At 48.3% G+C, this 16,641-nt stretch overlaps 1 protein-coding gene across 1 annotated transcript in view; it reads left to right on the top strand.

Moving 5' to 3' along the window:
• The window catches only part of LOC119463564 (spastin-like), a 71,264-nt gene that overhangs the window by 22,537 nt on the left and 32,086 nt on the right, over positions 1-16,641 (top strand).

Genomic DNA, 16,641 nt, shown 5'->3' with positions numbered 1-16,641 from the left:
TTTACATATCTTTCACGGGTCATACATTAACTTTCCAGTTCTCCGTACGGTGAAGTGAATGTAGCGCTACGCGTGGGGGGTCAGCCAACCACTACCGAGAACCGAGATCGTCCGCCCCTGACCGCCCTGCGGTCGGCGTCGACTAAATGGAAGCTTCACGGAAGGATTAGTGATGCATGATGGGTGAGCCCTTCTCAGAATGCACAGTCGTCTTTCGTTACTGATTCCCGATACGAGCTCTGGTCTTGACTAGCGCTCGTATCAGCTAATCTCCAATCTAGTCAATCGCAGCAATGCACGGAATTGTGGAGACGGATTATATAGTCAGTGTAGACAGCGTCGGGCACGGTACAGTACCGCGCTGTGCTACAGATCAGCTAGCGGGTGACCGCGTTGTGGTTAGGGCCAACCTAATCGCATCACACCGCACCGAGATTACGCCTTCATCGGCACCTATATAACATACCACCCGCAGTCTGCTCCATGCATTCCATATACTACCCAATTCCGCTTCTTCCTTCGCTCTCTAATCCATATTCCGTGCAATCCACGTGCGTTTTATCGCTCGTTGCGCGGACCTTAAGCTTTGATCATCCCATTTTCACCCGCATAAATATATGCGGATGAAAATTGCTTGAAAAAGGTCGGTCCACTGACCGAAACTGTTGGGTAAATAAACCTAAGATAACCGTAAGAAACCTAAGATATATGTAGTATTAGTATAATGTATTGCAGCTCGCCGGCGCTTCCCTAAATGAAATGTGACTACGCAAATCCATGGGTGTATTATTGCCTATTGTTATGCTGACTAATTATTTAGCTTACGAGGTGCACTGTTTGCCTCGTATCCCAAATGGGCAGCAAGCGGAGGCCCCTTCGATACAGCATGCGTAAACAACCGTCTCGTTCAGCTGCCAACGATGTCATACTTCACGACATCGGCGTTTCTGCGAGAAAACTATACATTCTCTAAATGAAAGATCATACGTACAATATGTCCTAATCTATGTCTACTTTACGGAGCACTAATTGTGTGCATGAAGAGAATACGAAGAATGATAAGCAGGCTGCACAACGCTTGCCTACTACGGTCTCCCGCTCGCTGTTTCCGAAGGTGTGTGGTCGCACGTATCAGCGCGACCCAGAGTGATGTAACGGTGCTTACATGCACAAAATATACCTGTTTTGATATGTTCTTACATTAATTGATGTCACTGATGAGCGGCTAGCTATCTCAAGCGAACGACGTACGAGTGGTCGCTGTACCTGCAGATGTAAACAAATGCACCGGTCGGTGCTTTGGACTGTCAGCGGCGTTCTTGTGGGATAAAAATGCCGAAAGTAGTGCTCCACATTTTACAGTGAGCATGCGAAGCGGTTCCCTGAGAGGGGTAAAACACCTAAAATAGCAAGCAGCGCGTATATTAGTGGTTAGGGCTACCCTTGGTTTTCATGTCGCAGCGCGATATGTTGCGCATGGGTGCTGGCTCTAGTGGTGGAGGACGGCGATTCGTGGCTATTGAATTCGTCTGAATCATAACTGTCACTGTTTGAGAGATCCGAATAGGTGGTGCAGCTTGCAATGTAACCCGAAGGTCCCCGAAAGTCCGGCGCGGTCACGAATAAGCTGAGCGTCTGCTCTTCGCCGGTTTCGTTCGCCCCGCGGGCGAGACCGGCATGCGTTGCGCGCCTTCCCCGCCGGAGATACATTCGTGACGTCACACGCAGAGGTTCGCTCGGCTGCTTGCTCAGGTTTCGGTTTCGTTTTTGCGCTTTTCTGCTTATTTAAAATTATTTTCGAATTTGCGGAACAGTTCTCCTATCAGGTGCGTCACAGGAGGGTCTCGGGAAGCTAAATATCTTATTACCTCGACATGGTCAAAAAATCGCCGGAGTTGCCCTTTAAGCTTTGATCATCCCATTTTCACCCGCATAAATATATGCGGATGAAAATTGCTTGAAAAAAGTCGGTCCACCGACCGAAACTGTTGGGTAAAGATAGCAGCGAAGTTGTGCTTCTCATTTATGTATGTATGTATGTATATATAAGTAAAATGTATGCGGTTTCTTACTTTTCCGAGACATCAGTAAGCTGTCGGTCATGACTTCAGACTGCTTGCCATAAGCCCTCCAACCCGTGCACGTTTATTCGACCGGAAATTTCCTTATGATCCGCGTACCCCTGCGACTTCAGAGTATACGGTAAACTGAGCCAGTTGGCATGTGTTCATCTCGAAACTACAGCATGCTGCTTAAAGGACGGAAGGGAACACCTTGACACTATAGCGCCGACTAACTGAATTTATTCGAGATAAACTTGTTAAACGTGGGGGACCTCCATTATCGGTCTGCGCTTGTGTCAGTGTGTTCCCTTTTATCGTTTTGTATGAGCCACGCTGAATTAACGTGCCCCGTGACTGTACTTTGCCTGGTTAAACGCAATCCCGCCCAGTTTCGAGCGTCCTATATACTTATACGGCCAATCACGAACTCCTGTTTGCTTTACGGGCTATTGAGCATGACGTAATTTTGCGCAATAATCCTCGAACCTGCCTTTATACGATCTTAGGCCGCGGTTGATGTCCTCACACCGTTCGTTTCTAGTCATTACGAGCGTTGCTTAATGAACGCAATTTGCAGCCGCACGCCAGCGTTGCATTCGCACGCAGAACGTCGCAGGTGCAGTGCAGCGTGCGAACTTCCGTTCAGTGTGTACACGTGCACGCAGCTGGTTGCGCAGTCCGTTTGTTGCAGCAAATAAGGACGCGCGTATATATACGCTCGCTCGAAGCCTTATTTCTCGGGCGTTTTTGCTTTGCAAGCTCCGCGCGTGGCCGCGTTTTGCGAGCGGTTGTTATTGCTGTGCGCGCTATAATACGCATGGCAGGAGACGGAGGACGGGCGGGTTGTTGTTGTTGTTCCATTATGCTGTCTAGGTTCCTTCTCCGCCCTTAAGGCATCATTAGCGCCGTCTTTCTCGCGCCTTTATTATTTTTTTTTGTGTCGTGTACCCTTTCCGCCGTAGTTGGTGTACGTAGCGTATGTAGCCATCTGCTTCTTCCAATCTGGAAACATTGCACAACATGGTTTCTCTGCACCTGTGCCGATCTCTCTACGTCTGTGCGCGCGGGCTTTAAGCGGGTGCTGCTAATTGGCGCGTGTGGGTTTTCTTGCCTTTAATTTCACTCCGATGCGCGTCTGGGCTGCCTCGGTTAGACCGTGTCGCAATTACGTGCGCCGGTTGTTGAGCGGCGAAAGGCGTACAGACTTTGACGGCGCCACCTCGTAAACCGCCAGTGTTCTTTGAGTAGGCGGCTCACGATATATATATTGCTGAGGGGAGACCACACCTGCTTAAGCGCTACTTTAATAGCCCGCACTATAGTCGCCATTTTATAGCCTCTTTCTCTTCGTCTTCCACCGGCATCCGTCTCTTTCCTGTAAGCATCGTGCGTGGTAGCTATACGCTGATTCAGTATATATATCTGTTCCGAGAAACCAAAAGCGCTGTCAAACCTTGTCTGTGGTTACTTGGTGCAGTATAACCCATGTGCAGGAAAAAGTTTCCGCCCCGCGAAGCTGTATGGGGCTGCATCGACCGTACGTTTAATTTCGCTGTAGCTTTGCTATCCAGAAAGATAATTACACGTACACTACGTGTACATGCAATGTGATTTGTTGCTAAGGGCTGTAAATTGATGTAAATTCAAGCTAAGGGCTACACTGAATAATTACAGGTGTGTGTGTGTGTGTGTGTGTGTGTGTGTGTGTGTGTGTGTGTGTGTGTGTGTGTGTGTGTGTGTGTGTGTGTGTGTGTGTGTGTGTGTGTGTGTGTGTGTGTGTGTGTGTGTCAATGGTTCAGATGATAGTATTTGAAAATGACCTTCACAACTGCGTTGTAATGCGACCGGTAGACCGTTTCTGACCGGTAGACCGATTGACCTTCGTCGGAAGTTAGACAAGCCGTTCTAAGAAATATTCTTTGAAGTCCCGTCGTCTCATTTAATAGACATCGTCCTTTCTTGAATTTTTCTTTTTCTCCCAAGCGCTTTTGCGAACTTTCTGATCGAATAAGGCGTTCAAATTTATGCGACAGCGCCTCAGTCCCACTTGGGGATGCGGGGATCCCGTATATTCATGACAGCCGCTTCGAACTATACGTGCTCGAGTGCCGTGTGTTCTCTTTGTCTTAGTGAACCGAGAGGGTGCGTTTTTTTTCTTCTCCACTTTCGCCACAGGTTATTCATATATAGGTCATTTTAAAACCTTAGTTAACTGTGCGTGTGAATGCAGTCATCTACCCACCTTTCGAGGTTTCTCAGTGGCTAAGGCATCCTGCTGTTGAGCGCAGGTTGCGGGTTGGATTCTATGCGGGCAAAATGCTACAGATGCCTTTACTGTCCAGATCATGAAAATGTGGAGTCTGTGCAGGCGCCCCACATTGACACACCATAAGAAAGCATAATGCATTGCTTGTGTGCTGCCGCCCGTGCTTGCGATATGATGCGACTAATGCGAGCGCGGAACCGTATTGGTGGTATTTGCCAGTATTTGCAGCAATGCGGGTCTTGAATGGGGGGTGGTAGTAGGAATTCCCAATTGTTTATCGATGGAGAAAGAACACGTTGCGTTCGGAATGAACCGACAACTCGACCTAGGAAGTTTCGGTAACTTCCTCCGAATGGAAACGGCGCAAATGTAATGGTTTGACGTCAAGTTCGTGACGTCACACTGATTTCTCCGACCCCACGTGTTATATATATACAGTATATGCATGCTCACAGGACTTTTATCGAGACGCATATTGCTTGGCAGTACCCTTTGCCTCGCAGTTCCTTAGTTTCTTTACGCCTCGGTATCCGTCGGCAACGCCTTAGTGCAAGCCTAGCAGGAGTGCGCTTGGTATGAAGAGTATCCGACATCGTGCATCGAATCCCTCCCCCTTGTATTCGTATTACCGGAGAGGAAGCCGAGTGTATAGGATAGTTCGCTGCTGCGGCGCTCTCGGGTTCAAAGACCAGTGGAGCCTGAAGCGTATAGCGACGGCAGTGTTGCATTTTGAAGACCCTCCAGTCGTAAAACGAAACTGCCCTGTCTTCTCGATTACAGCAGACGAGTCTCGTTCGTGAGCTGCACGGCTCCTGTGGCGTTTTTGGAACAGGCTTGTCGCGGAAATTTCTTTTTAATATTTAGCTCTTATCGTCGTCAGCCAGTTTTATGTCCATTGCAGGACAAGGGCCTCTCTCCCCAGCGATTTCTTACTCGATGTCAACTTGAATACCGGATACCCCGGCCGTTTGCTCTCTAATCCACATATGTCACTGTACTGTCTTCCTGTGTCTTAACGTTACTCCGAACATTTTTTTTTTCGTTCCATCGCTTGTTGTTCGGTCCTTAGACCCCACGTGGTAAAAATTAATCCGGTGACATTAATCCACTATGGCGTGCCTCGTAATCGTATCGTGGTTCTGGCGCGTAAAACCCCAGAATCAACATTTTTTTTTCACGGTCCTTAAAGGAGGGGCCTTGCGACCATATTTTAGCCTCAATGTTCTGCCTCACAACACGTTCCTTGTGTTACCGAATTATGAAAATTGACGCAGCCAAACAAGTTATTCAACTTACAAATTCAAAATAAAAGCAAACAGAAAGAGGCATACCCTTAAGCATTTCGCTCACCAAGCGAGGACTCCAAATCAAAGGTGGCTTACATCCCGTAGTATACCAGAAGTTTCCTTCCGGGAGCTCTCCCTGAAACGCTGCTTGCTGCAGCTGCCGGCAGGCGGCGACACATGTTTATGCTTGCGCCGTCGCGGTAGCAGCTTGCATCCCCATAACCGGAGGCAAATTCGCACTTTCTTTCTAAAAAAAGAAAACAGTTATTTCTAGCAAGTGTTACACTTGATACAGATTACAGAAATATTACACTGAATGACGTGGACTGTGCACTGAAATATTACACTGAATGACAGTGCAGCGGTAAGCGTAAAATCGTTTTTCGAACTTGTTAAACGAAATATGCAGGACCCTGTATATGGTTCTCAAGCGGCAATACAAGTGGTGGTGATAATGATTTAGTGGCATACCCTTTGAAACGGGATGGTGACAGATAGTGATCTAGCCTGCTTGACTTAATCAGGCATGCTTTTCAGTCTAGCATTTTTGGATATATACATCTCCTTAATGTTTTTTTTCCCCCTCAACTTCTCTACCTTGTACCACTACCTCTGTAACGGATCCGTCGTATCAATCTCTTCCCTGATTTTTCCCCACCAATACTCTAAACGTCTCTTGCTTATCTCGGCTGCTGACCGGTTGATGCTTCCGTCCACTTCGAATCCAAGCGCTTCTGGAAAACGTACTACGGGATGGATAGATGGATGGATCGATGGATGGCTGCTATGATCGTCCCCTTTGAAAGGAGGCAGTGGATTGCGCCACCAAGCTCTTGTTCTTGTTTTGCCTGCCCTTCCTATCCCCCCCCCCCCTTTTTTTTTCTTTAAAGAAAAAGAGTGACGCAAAGAATTCCCAGCCTCGAGCTTTCTGAGCAGTAGACCGTTGGACATCGTACCTAGTGTCATTTTCAAGCGAAATTAATTTGTGCCGCACATATGTATGGTCCTCTTTGTAAGTGTAAAAAAACAAAACACGTTTTTGAAGTCGTCGTTGTATGTATAACATAAACACGCAGAATATATTCTTCATGCCCAGCCAATCGAAACGAACAGCGTAAGTCACGCGCCTTTCCGTCACATGCACTACCGAAAATTGTTTAGCGCTGCTGTCGGCGCGGTAAATAATTTCAGAGGGAACTTAAGATGACAGATGCGCCGGGCCCCTTTAACTTCTTTTCAAGCTCCTTTGCTAACCTCGAAGTTTTTGGCCCACATTGTCAATTGGAGATGAAAATGAAGCGCAGTGGGGGGATCGTTATATAATTGCTTAGGACAGATGGAGGATTGCCTTTTACTATACCACAGCGGGTGCCAAAACGAATAGGCAGTCGAGTGCTAGGTCACGGCCGCTTTTCTTTTATCCAGCGGCCGTGGCTAGGTGAAGGATTCGATACGAGTAGTGACAAGAAAAAAACAGTATTGGCCAGAAATATTGCGGAGCCTGTCCCAGTGATATACATGGTCTGCAGATACTCGGAGTAAACGCGAGCGTTTACTGATCACACAGCGCTGTGTAATTCGCAAGCTGGTCTTATCAGTTGAGCTGCATGATCTCGTCAGTGGAGTGAAAGTGGTCAGTACTGACACATTACACTGTGTGATGCAGTAAAACGATATCAGCTAGCGCTTTGTCCTGTCTGATTGTTTTCGTCGTCCTTTATTACGCTTAAATTTGTCTTAGCCTTCTGAAACACTAGATTTGCGTCCTAAGGTTTGCCCGTGTCCCGCGCCTTCGGGTCACGTTAAAGATCACCTGGTGGTCAAAGATAATTCGGGAGTCCCCCACCATACGGCGCGCCGCGTAATCAAATAGTTGTTTTGGCACGTAAAACCCCACGATCAGTCGTCTAAGGTTTTCAGTTCGTGTTTTTGTGCAAAGAATGGAGGGAAAAGTGCGCACAAGACAGATGTGTTCATCGCGAGAACGAACCTGGAGGTATAGCAGAAGGCGAGCTGGGAACCTGCGTGCCTCCTGGAATGTCGTTATTCAAACGCCGATCGAATGTGTGACTTCACAGTGGATGACCGACTGGGTTAGTTGCGTGTTTCTCGTCGCAACTTTGAAGTCGGCGCACGCGACTGTTCTTCCATTCCAACCTGCACGGCTTTCTCGCAAAGCCGTGCTTTGTTTAGCAGAGCGCCGTAACCAGCGTTTCCGCAACGGGTTTCTCGTATACCGGTACCCGCGGGGTTGGCTGACTGGTTATGGAGCTCTGCTGCAGAGCACGAGGTCGACGGTTCGTTTCTCGACTGCATTTTCGATCAGGTACGTCTCCGTGTACGTGCACAAAAAGTAACGATCTCCTCATAATCGCTATGGTAAAAACTGCATTTCATTGCCTAAGCGCAGAGCTGAAGATGGAACTACGTGTAGTACGTTGCCACGTTGCTGCCGCGTTCGGTATTTTCACGCAATCTCGGCGATTTCGAAACGCACCTCGAGGTTGCTTTCCGCCGTCTGGGACGACACGGAGGTCTATTATAGATCAATTGAGCGTCCTATTTCTCGAAAGCGGATGACAAGGATAGGAGTAAACCACTTCGTTACAGTTACCCATGCACTGCACTTCATACCCAGAATGAATATACTGCGTAATCACTTCCGAGTGAATTTCTAAAGAAAGGCAATGGTGCAATGTATTGTACACGGGGTCTTATAGGAGGCTATAGCAGCTCATTTGAGAACCCCAGGTGATCGAAATTAATTCGTAGCCTCCCCGCGATATAGGGCGTCCCTCATATTATAGCCTTTGTGTCGCTTTGGGACGTCGAAACCCACGAATCAATCATTGTAGTACAATGAATATTATAATGGGTCCTACTTTAGTTCTTCTGGCTGTCCAATTCGCATTTGCGGTTTGAGGCGCTTGAAGGATACACGTGAAGAGGCCGCATCATGGGAGAAAAGAGACGCGTCGCTAGACACGTTCACAATGGGTCGATTTGCTTTGAATTCGTTCGTTTGGCGGGCGTAAACACGGCCAGTTCTCGGAAAACGGGGCGTGTATTTTTTTTTTGTTTACCAACGTTTAGGAAAAAAAGAAAAACATGGAAAGCGGTTCATGCAGCGGTCAGTGACTCGTTGGGTCGATTCCGATGCAATCAGAACGCCGACCGCGCGGCGCCTCGACTTTTTGGGCGAAAAAATTCGGCGCCCGTTGTTGCGAAGAAAACTCCATTCTTCTGTCGGAGGCCGTGTCTGTGGAATGCTATAGCTCCGCGAGGTTTCAACTCGGAATGTAAAGAAAAAACAAGCAAACAAAACAGTCTTGCTCTAAACCCGAAATCTTTGGTTCTCTCTCTCTTTTTTTTCTGCGGTTCCAGTCGTTCCCGCGCCCAGATCCATGCATCATCTTTCAGTGCAAATAAAGTGAACCGAATGTTCAACTAGTTTTCCTTTTTTTTTCTTTGCTTTCTGTTCGTTTGCGTTTCCCTTCCTTTCTTCTTTGATTTTTTTTTTTGTGGGAAGCGCCACCCAGTGACCGCCGCTGCCGCCTTCAGCAGCTCTTCCTACGAGCGCCTGACCTTCGACACATGCAACAAAACACAATGATGTATGAAGTCCTCTTCCTTCGTTGCCTCTTCTCCCCGCTCTATATGGCGCCCTCTGCTCCTTCAATGAAGACCCACATATCTCCCCCGCTGCACAGGTGAACCGTTATGTACAGCACACATGCGCATATATGTTCATACGAACGTACTTCATACATACGTACGCACGTGCAGTTGCATGCCGGGGGGGGGGGGGAGGGGGAGGTGTAGCTGCAGCCTTCAGCCGAGCGCCTCTCCGAGAATCAGGGTCGACCGTTCGCTTGTCAAGCCCACGCCCCTTGGCCGACCCACATTTTCGAGAGCTTGCCGGTAGGGGGAGGAGGCGTTTGCCCACATCATCCATATAGGCTCTCAGCGCCCGTGTACTGTGCGCGCTCTCTCCCATTTCTGTTTCTTTATTTTACACTTGCATCTACTGCGTCGTTTTATCCGCGTCCGTGTAAGTGGCCGCTCTTGTCTCCCGCCGAGATCGTGGTTGTCGCCGTCGCGCAAGCAGCAGCAGCATCGAGAGTGTCGTGCTCGCGTTGTGCCGGTGCTCCTCTTTTTTTTTTTGTTCTTTTTGGTCGGTTGTTCGGCGTTTCACGGCCCATAAACGAACAGCATACGCTATCATGCGCGAAGGGCGACGTTAAAAGAAAAAAAGAATTGAGATGCGTGAGAATGATTGCTGGAATGGCGAAGATTAGAAAGAATATATACTTTGTTTTAGGGACGAACTATAGGACTATTCGAAGCCGAACCGCGGTACTAGGAAAATTGAACTGAACCAGGAATAGGAGTTAGTTCAACGTCATAAATTTCAACGCGGAAATGCGTTGAAATTTGTCACTTCACACGCACCTTGCGGTGCCACGGTTTGCGCGCGAAATGCAATAAGGTTAACGTTGGCCTTAATTTTTTTTTTCGCTCTTGACCAAATTATTTCTCGACGAATAAAGAAAGATTAATTGAAAGAATACATCATTGGTCTCAACTGATTAGTGTGGGTTTTATACAGTGTCCCTCGGTTGCACGGGTACAAGCTCGATGTTTCAGCTATTACTATAGCGCTGTAGAATACACGAAACGAAACCAAGTGCAAGGGCGGGATTCACAACGGTTATATATCTGTCACACGCATACAGCCGATTCCGGCGATGAGTGACCTCCAGCGGACGCGACTGTCCACTTTAAATGCATAGAAACCGACTAAACTCAACTGATCAAGAAAAAAAAAAAAAAATGTTCGCCTCCCGTTCTAATAGCGTGTAACATGCGCAGATTGTAACTTATCGGTGCATCTGCGAGCGTTGCACGCTATTGAAACGGGGGACGAAACGTTTTTTGCTCGGCTCTTTGAGTTCACCCGCGGTTTCTATTCATTTGAAGTGCCCTCTCTCTCTCTCTCTCTCTCGTCCACTGGAGGCCGTCCGTCGCCAGAATCTCGTGTACGTGTGGGACGATGCGCGTACTCGCGTTTCCTGGGTCAGGGTTGTGACCCTCATCTCTATATCGAGCGTATATAGCGGGGCGCCCGCGGATGGGCTTTTCTTTTTGTTTATTTGAGCGATACGGCTCGACCGCACAAGCGGACTTTCACCTTCACCGTGTTTAGTCCTTCGCTCTCTTTTTGGAGAGATCTTGAAAAGTAGAACGGTGTGTGTGGGCGTAAGCTTCGTCGCGGTTGGAAAGTGGACTCGCGACGCCCTTGTTTCCCCGGCAGCGCTTATTGACCCTTTTCGCGGAGCAGTTTGTTCTCGAGAAACGAGATGACACTTTCGGCGGCGCGCCATGCGTTGCCTCAGTGAAAGCGCACGAGTACGAAATCATTACTGCTTCTGACCTGTTTCTGTGCCATCAGCTGTCCGAAATGCAACTGGGTTTTCGCTCATGCACTGTGCCCCATTCATTCTGCAAAATGTGGGGAGCGGTGGATTGAAGACGTGTGGAGTAGTTCGCTGCAAAAATCGTGGCTGGCATAATAAGGAATAGAATGAATATGTGTGACCAAGTTCACGGGCCGTTGCTACATACGGCCAGCCTCTGTTGCCGGCCCTTCTCAATGTACAACTTTCCTCGTGGAAAAAAAAATCACTTATGCGCCAGCGTTGTATCGCTAATCTCCAAAGAATATACTTCAACCCCAGGACGTCGGCCAGAGAGTACCGCTCGTTAAACAACGACAAAGAGAGTAGCGCCGCTTCCTGGTATAGTAAGTTTCGTGCACGTTATCTGCCACATCTACCCCTACTCGTACGCGAACTTACGCACACTCTATCGCCAACGTATTAAGAATATGTGAATGGGCGCACACTTCAATCAGTGCGTCAAAACATGGGTGACAGCGACTACACCGAAAGCACACGAATGGCCGAATGTGAATGTTTTGTGACGGTCCACGGGAGTAAGCGAGCTACTAGCGATACTACATATTTGCTACCTGCTATTACAGAGTACCGAACAGCTACGTTCCAAGCCTTGTGTGCAGCAAGAACACATCTATTGCAACTGAGCACACCGGCGAGCGATTAGGCAGAGAATAATCAGATAGTGACCGCACCGACGAATTTCACTGAGTCAAAAACGTGACAAGCCGCTGCTTCAAGGTATTTTCCAAATAAAGAACGAAAAGCAAAACACACTGATCCTGATTCAATTCATAAGCGGAAAGCCTGGATAGCTTGGAATACATTTTTTAGCCTCTATTTTAGAACAAGCACCATATGCGCTGCTCGCACCGTTTAGACAAAGCTTAATGAGCTCAGAAAGCGCTTTTACACGTCCTCTGAAGCTCTGGCCTTCGTGTCGTCCACCAGTCAGCGTCTACGATATCTCCGGAAACAGAGGTTTCCCGAGCCGCGCCGGGCGTCATGTACATCCATTTTAAACATGGAGGCAACGGAGGCAGCTGAGGCAAGCAATGGACGCCTCACCACGCGATCAAACATGGCAGCGCCGACGGGATCGCCGCGAAAAGGGTCAATAGATGTGGTCTGGACCGACCGTTCTTCGTTGGGCCGCGATGTTAGCGCGAGAACTACATGGAACATATATATCTTCAGCTTTTCTGTAAACGCATTAAACTTAATGGAATACTGGACTAGCGCAAAAGGTGGCGCTACCAACCACCAGCTGGCGCCACCAACGCGGGCGATCACGTTTGTGTCTCCAGTATAACCCGGTGTTCCGCAAAGGGCAATACAACTCCATATCGCGGTGTATTTGCTGTCGTACCTTGTTCGACCACTGTTAATTGTTCACTTCGTTTCCAACTTGTGTATACCTCTGTCGTGTACGTCACGTACTGCGAAAGTCATTCTTTCATTATTTGCAGGTGGAGGGTTTGATCCCTTCTCATCCACCTGCAAGTGAAGTGTTTTGGGCAGCAAAATATCTACTTTCCTAAAACAAAAAAAGAAAGGACAATTACCAACGCTGCCACAGGCGCGCATCCGCGCCGCTTCCTTGTATATCGGGATTGGGTGTTCTTTCCAATTCGGCCACGGGCGGGAGCTGCTTTCGAGTGGAGACCACCGTGAGCGGTCCCGTCGCTTTTTTAGCGCCTTCGTCGTTTCCTTCCTCTTCAGAGCCCCCTTTTCTTCTATCTCGAGTAGTACTGCACGCGTGGGCCGAATGTGGCGAACGTGCAACGTCCGTGTCGGCCACGCCTACTTCAAGATGTTCTCTGCTCCCAAGCCTTGCGGTTTTCTTCGCCGACGGAGGCGGCGCCCGCTACGCGCCGTCATCTATATAGCCCAAGCCGGTTCTCGTGTAAAACGCTTAGCAGGTAGACTGGAGCTGGCGGAAGGATGTAGGAAGTGTGTGTGTGTGTGTGTGTGTGTGTGTGTGTGTGTGTGTGTGTGTGTGTGTGTGTGTGTGTGTGTGTGTGTGTGTGTGTGTGTGTGTGTGTGTGTGTGTGTGTGTGTGTGTGTGTGTCGCGCAATAAAAGTGAAGCCAGAAAAAGTCGGCACAGCACTTGATCTTGTCCCGGCAGGTCTTAATGTCTTCCGCGCCGGCGATCTTCACACGCTTTTCCGAAAAGACGAGTGCGAAAGCAACGGGCTCCTGCCGTAGTTGCACGTCGCTGCGAAAAAGCATGTCTTTGCGTTGCAATAAACAACCGAACTTGCACAAACTGATCGGCAGAAAGTGTTTGGTCCCGGGAACTAAACACGGGGGCATTTATTTCCTTACTCTAATAACACTTCGTCGTCACTGTTGATTAATAGTGAATTCCGTCGCAGAATTTTGTCATGTTATCTCGAAACTGATGCTAAGCACAGTATTTATACTAAATCAATCAAAGGAAATTTAATTACATCATTAGGAAAAAAATTGTAGATATATTTGGACCGCTAGACTAAACTTCATACATGCACCCCAAAGGGAGCTTGTGCTGCAGTAATTAGTTGAAATGTAACTCGCTGAGTAACATCGAGAATTGTCGTGCAACCATATCGAAAGAAAACATGCGTAAAATATTTAAAATTACAATACAAACATATGGAAGTCCCTCATAAAACCATGCCATACATCATATGGGGACATGCCCCTATGCGATATATGGGAAACACATGTTGGTTTTGAAGTTGGATCCGCATGCTCTATTCTTACGACCGTTCAGGTGTTGACAGATGTAGCTAGACCTACGGTTACAGTGCAGTAGGCAGTAATTTCCTTAATATCCTTGACCTCATCGCATGTGAAAATAAACAACCAATTACTACTGCTACGTGCGAGTGATAACATCGCCGTGTTTCGGCCCAGCCTCGTGTAGTTCAAGCAGGAGTATACGCTACGTATTGCTCTCCGTTGCCGCAGGACTAGAACGGGCATTCTACTCTCTCTCAGAAGGGCAGAGTATAAAGAACATTTCACTCTGTCGGCGCTGACGGAGTGAACAACTCATTTCACTCCACCCGACATTTTGCGAGTAAAACATTGCGCCCTGAAGAGTAAATCGGCTCCTTTACTCCCGCGATACCCTCCCTAGTCTTTATAGTGTAGTATGCTTTACCGGACGCTCTAAAACTGTGTTCTCTAAACTGAATTGCTGTTGCAGCAGGCTTTGCTTTTGTCCCGACTATGGGTTCGACTCGCCGCCACGTGTCAAATCGTTGAGGCAGCGAAATTAGCCCAGAGTTAAATATTTGAAGAAAGTGTGAAGGGGGTGCCGGTTTTGTTCCCTCCCCTGCTCTTGCAGTCAGCGGCTAATGTCTTTAACGAGCGTCTGCGATAATTTTCTCATGTGGGCGGGATGCTTCTCCGTGCGCGCGCGCACGTGTGTACGTGTCTGCGGGCTCGCCCGCTGGCGCCTTGCCATAATTCAAGGATACTGTCGCTTTCTTCTTGGCCGAGGAAACCTTGACCCGATGAAGTCTCAGGGAGCGGGCGACTGTTTGTTTTGCCGCGGCGAGTTTGTGTGAGGAAAACAAATAGTGGCGCGCTAAGGCACTGTAGTCGCATGTTAGTAAATCAGCTTGAGAGAGGGAAATATGGCATCCAGCTTCAATTAACGAAGCCGGAAAATAACTTAGATAAGCGGGATTGCTTGGCAGCCCGCATAGCAGAAAGACCACTGCAGGGAACTCGACAGCTTAGCATTAGGAACGGTTTGAGCATTAATTCATGGATTTTCCCTGTATATTCGTCTTACCGAGTACTGAAGCTTACAGGGAGAAGAATACATCAACTTGTAATCGATTCGGATAATGTGCTCGTCACATTGTGCTAAATGAAGAGCCGTCATTTCAAGAATCGCTTCTCTAAATTTATTCGTGCTTTCTTTGGCTCATATTTTCTGATCGTTTCAGTGTGCCATCTGTTTGTTGCGTATGATGCAGTGTAGCCGGCTAAATTATTGCTGCGAAACCTTAACATTTGCCGTATCGTTTGTTTGTTTGTGTGTGAAGGATAGCCCTTCTTTTACCTCCTCTCCTCAGTTTGCAACCAATGAACCGGAATGAGCTTTTTCACATTGGCAAAGGAGGCTAATATAACCTGCTCGATTCGATTCCTGATGGAGTACAGAACCGCGTTGCCATTGGGTAGCAGATGTACCGTATAGACTAGTCTGAGGGCCGCACTTTTTTTTTTTTTTCACAATTATGAAGAGGTGCGGCCCTTACACGCGACCGGACCAAAAGGTCCCGTGTAAGGGTTGCTACTAGCTCGCCATCTAGTAGCGGCGGAAGTACGCAGCGCGCGGCATCGGGGCACCGATTGCGATTGCTTCTCCGTTGGAAAATGTTTTTTTTTTTTCTCAAAATTTTGGGCTGCCAAGTTGAGGGTGCGGCACTTACACAAGCCTATACGGTATGTCTAAGGTGCATCCTGGGCACTGCTGTCTCGCTCTTTCCTTCCTGCTACATTTCTGCGATGAAAAAAAAAAAAAAAAGAGAATCTCTACCGTTACTGTTCTGGTTATCATGCCGGCTTTGTGCGTGCTCCCCAAGGCACCCTGTGCATGTGGCGCTGCATTATTAGCACGTGCAGTGTTGGCAGGTGCGTGATAAATAGCGTGTCGCCTACTTTCCTGTCCGTTTGTGGATTCAGACCTGCGCTTAGGATTTGTCATAATGCCGGACCGACAGTGATGTATGCGTCTGTGCGCTACGATTTATCGTATATAATTCTGTATCCAGACAGCCGCAATTTTGGCAGGTAACGGCGGCGTGTTGAAGTACACTCAAAAAGCGCAGTCAGTTTCGTCCAACCCGAAACGTCAAATGGCTGCGCTGCCACACCCTGTCGGTACCGCTATAGAAAGGCATCGTCGGAAGTATCATGTGAGGAGAGGTTCAGGGCAACTGCGGCTTCAGCCTGGCCGTTTATCTCGGCCGAGATGGCGGCATACCTGCCGTACTTGCTTAGTGGCTATGGTGTTGGGCTGCTAAGCACACGAGGTCGCGGGATCGAATCCCGGCCACTGCGGCCGCATTTCGATGGGGGCGAAATGCAGAAAACGCCCGTGTACTTAGATTTAGGTGCACGTTAAAGATCCCCAGGTAGCTCACGTTATTCCGGAGTCCCCCACTATGGCGTGCCTCATAATCAGATCGTGGTTTTGGTTCGCAAAACCCCATATTATATATATAATATGAACGAGAATAAAGGAGAAAGGAAACCGATCGAGAGGCCCGAGTTTTATTAGTCATTTCGTAAGAAACCAACAAATGACAACCAAGGACATCTTAGGGGAAATTATGTACTGTATACAGACACGCGCACACACACTGGGGACGGTCCTGTGTCGTCTACACCATGTACACTGACACCGTGTATCGTACAGCGCGCTCTGCTGTGGGACTGTAGGTGCTCGAACTTGTAGGCGAGACCGGGATAATAGTCGCCGCTGTAACGCGCGCACTCTTCCTGGCGCAATTATGGCTGTGCGGGTGGGCGAGGTCGGCGTCATTTGCATAGCCTCGGTCGC

This window comes from Dermacentor silvarum, chromosome 9, assembly GCF_013339745.2.
Source record: "Dermacentor silvarum isolate Dsil-2018 chromosome 9, BIME_Dsil_1.4, whole genome shotgun sequence".
Lineage (NCBI taxonomy): Eukaryota > Metazoa > Arthropoda > Arachnida > Ixodida > Ixodidae > Dermacentor > Dermacentor silvarum.
Note: the sequence above shows the minus strand (reverse complement) of the source record. Positions and strands in the feature narration are given on the sequence as shown.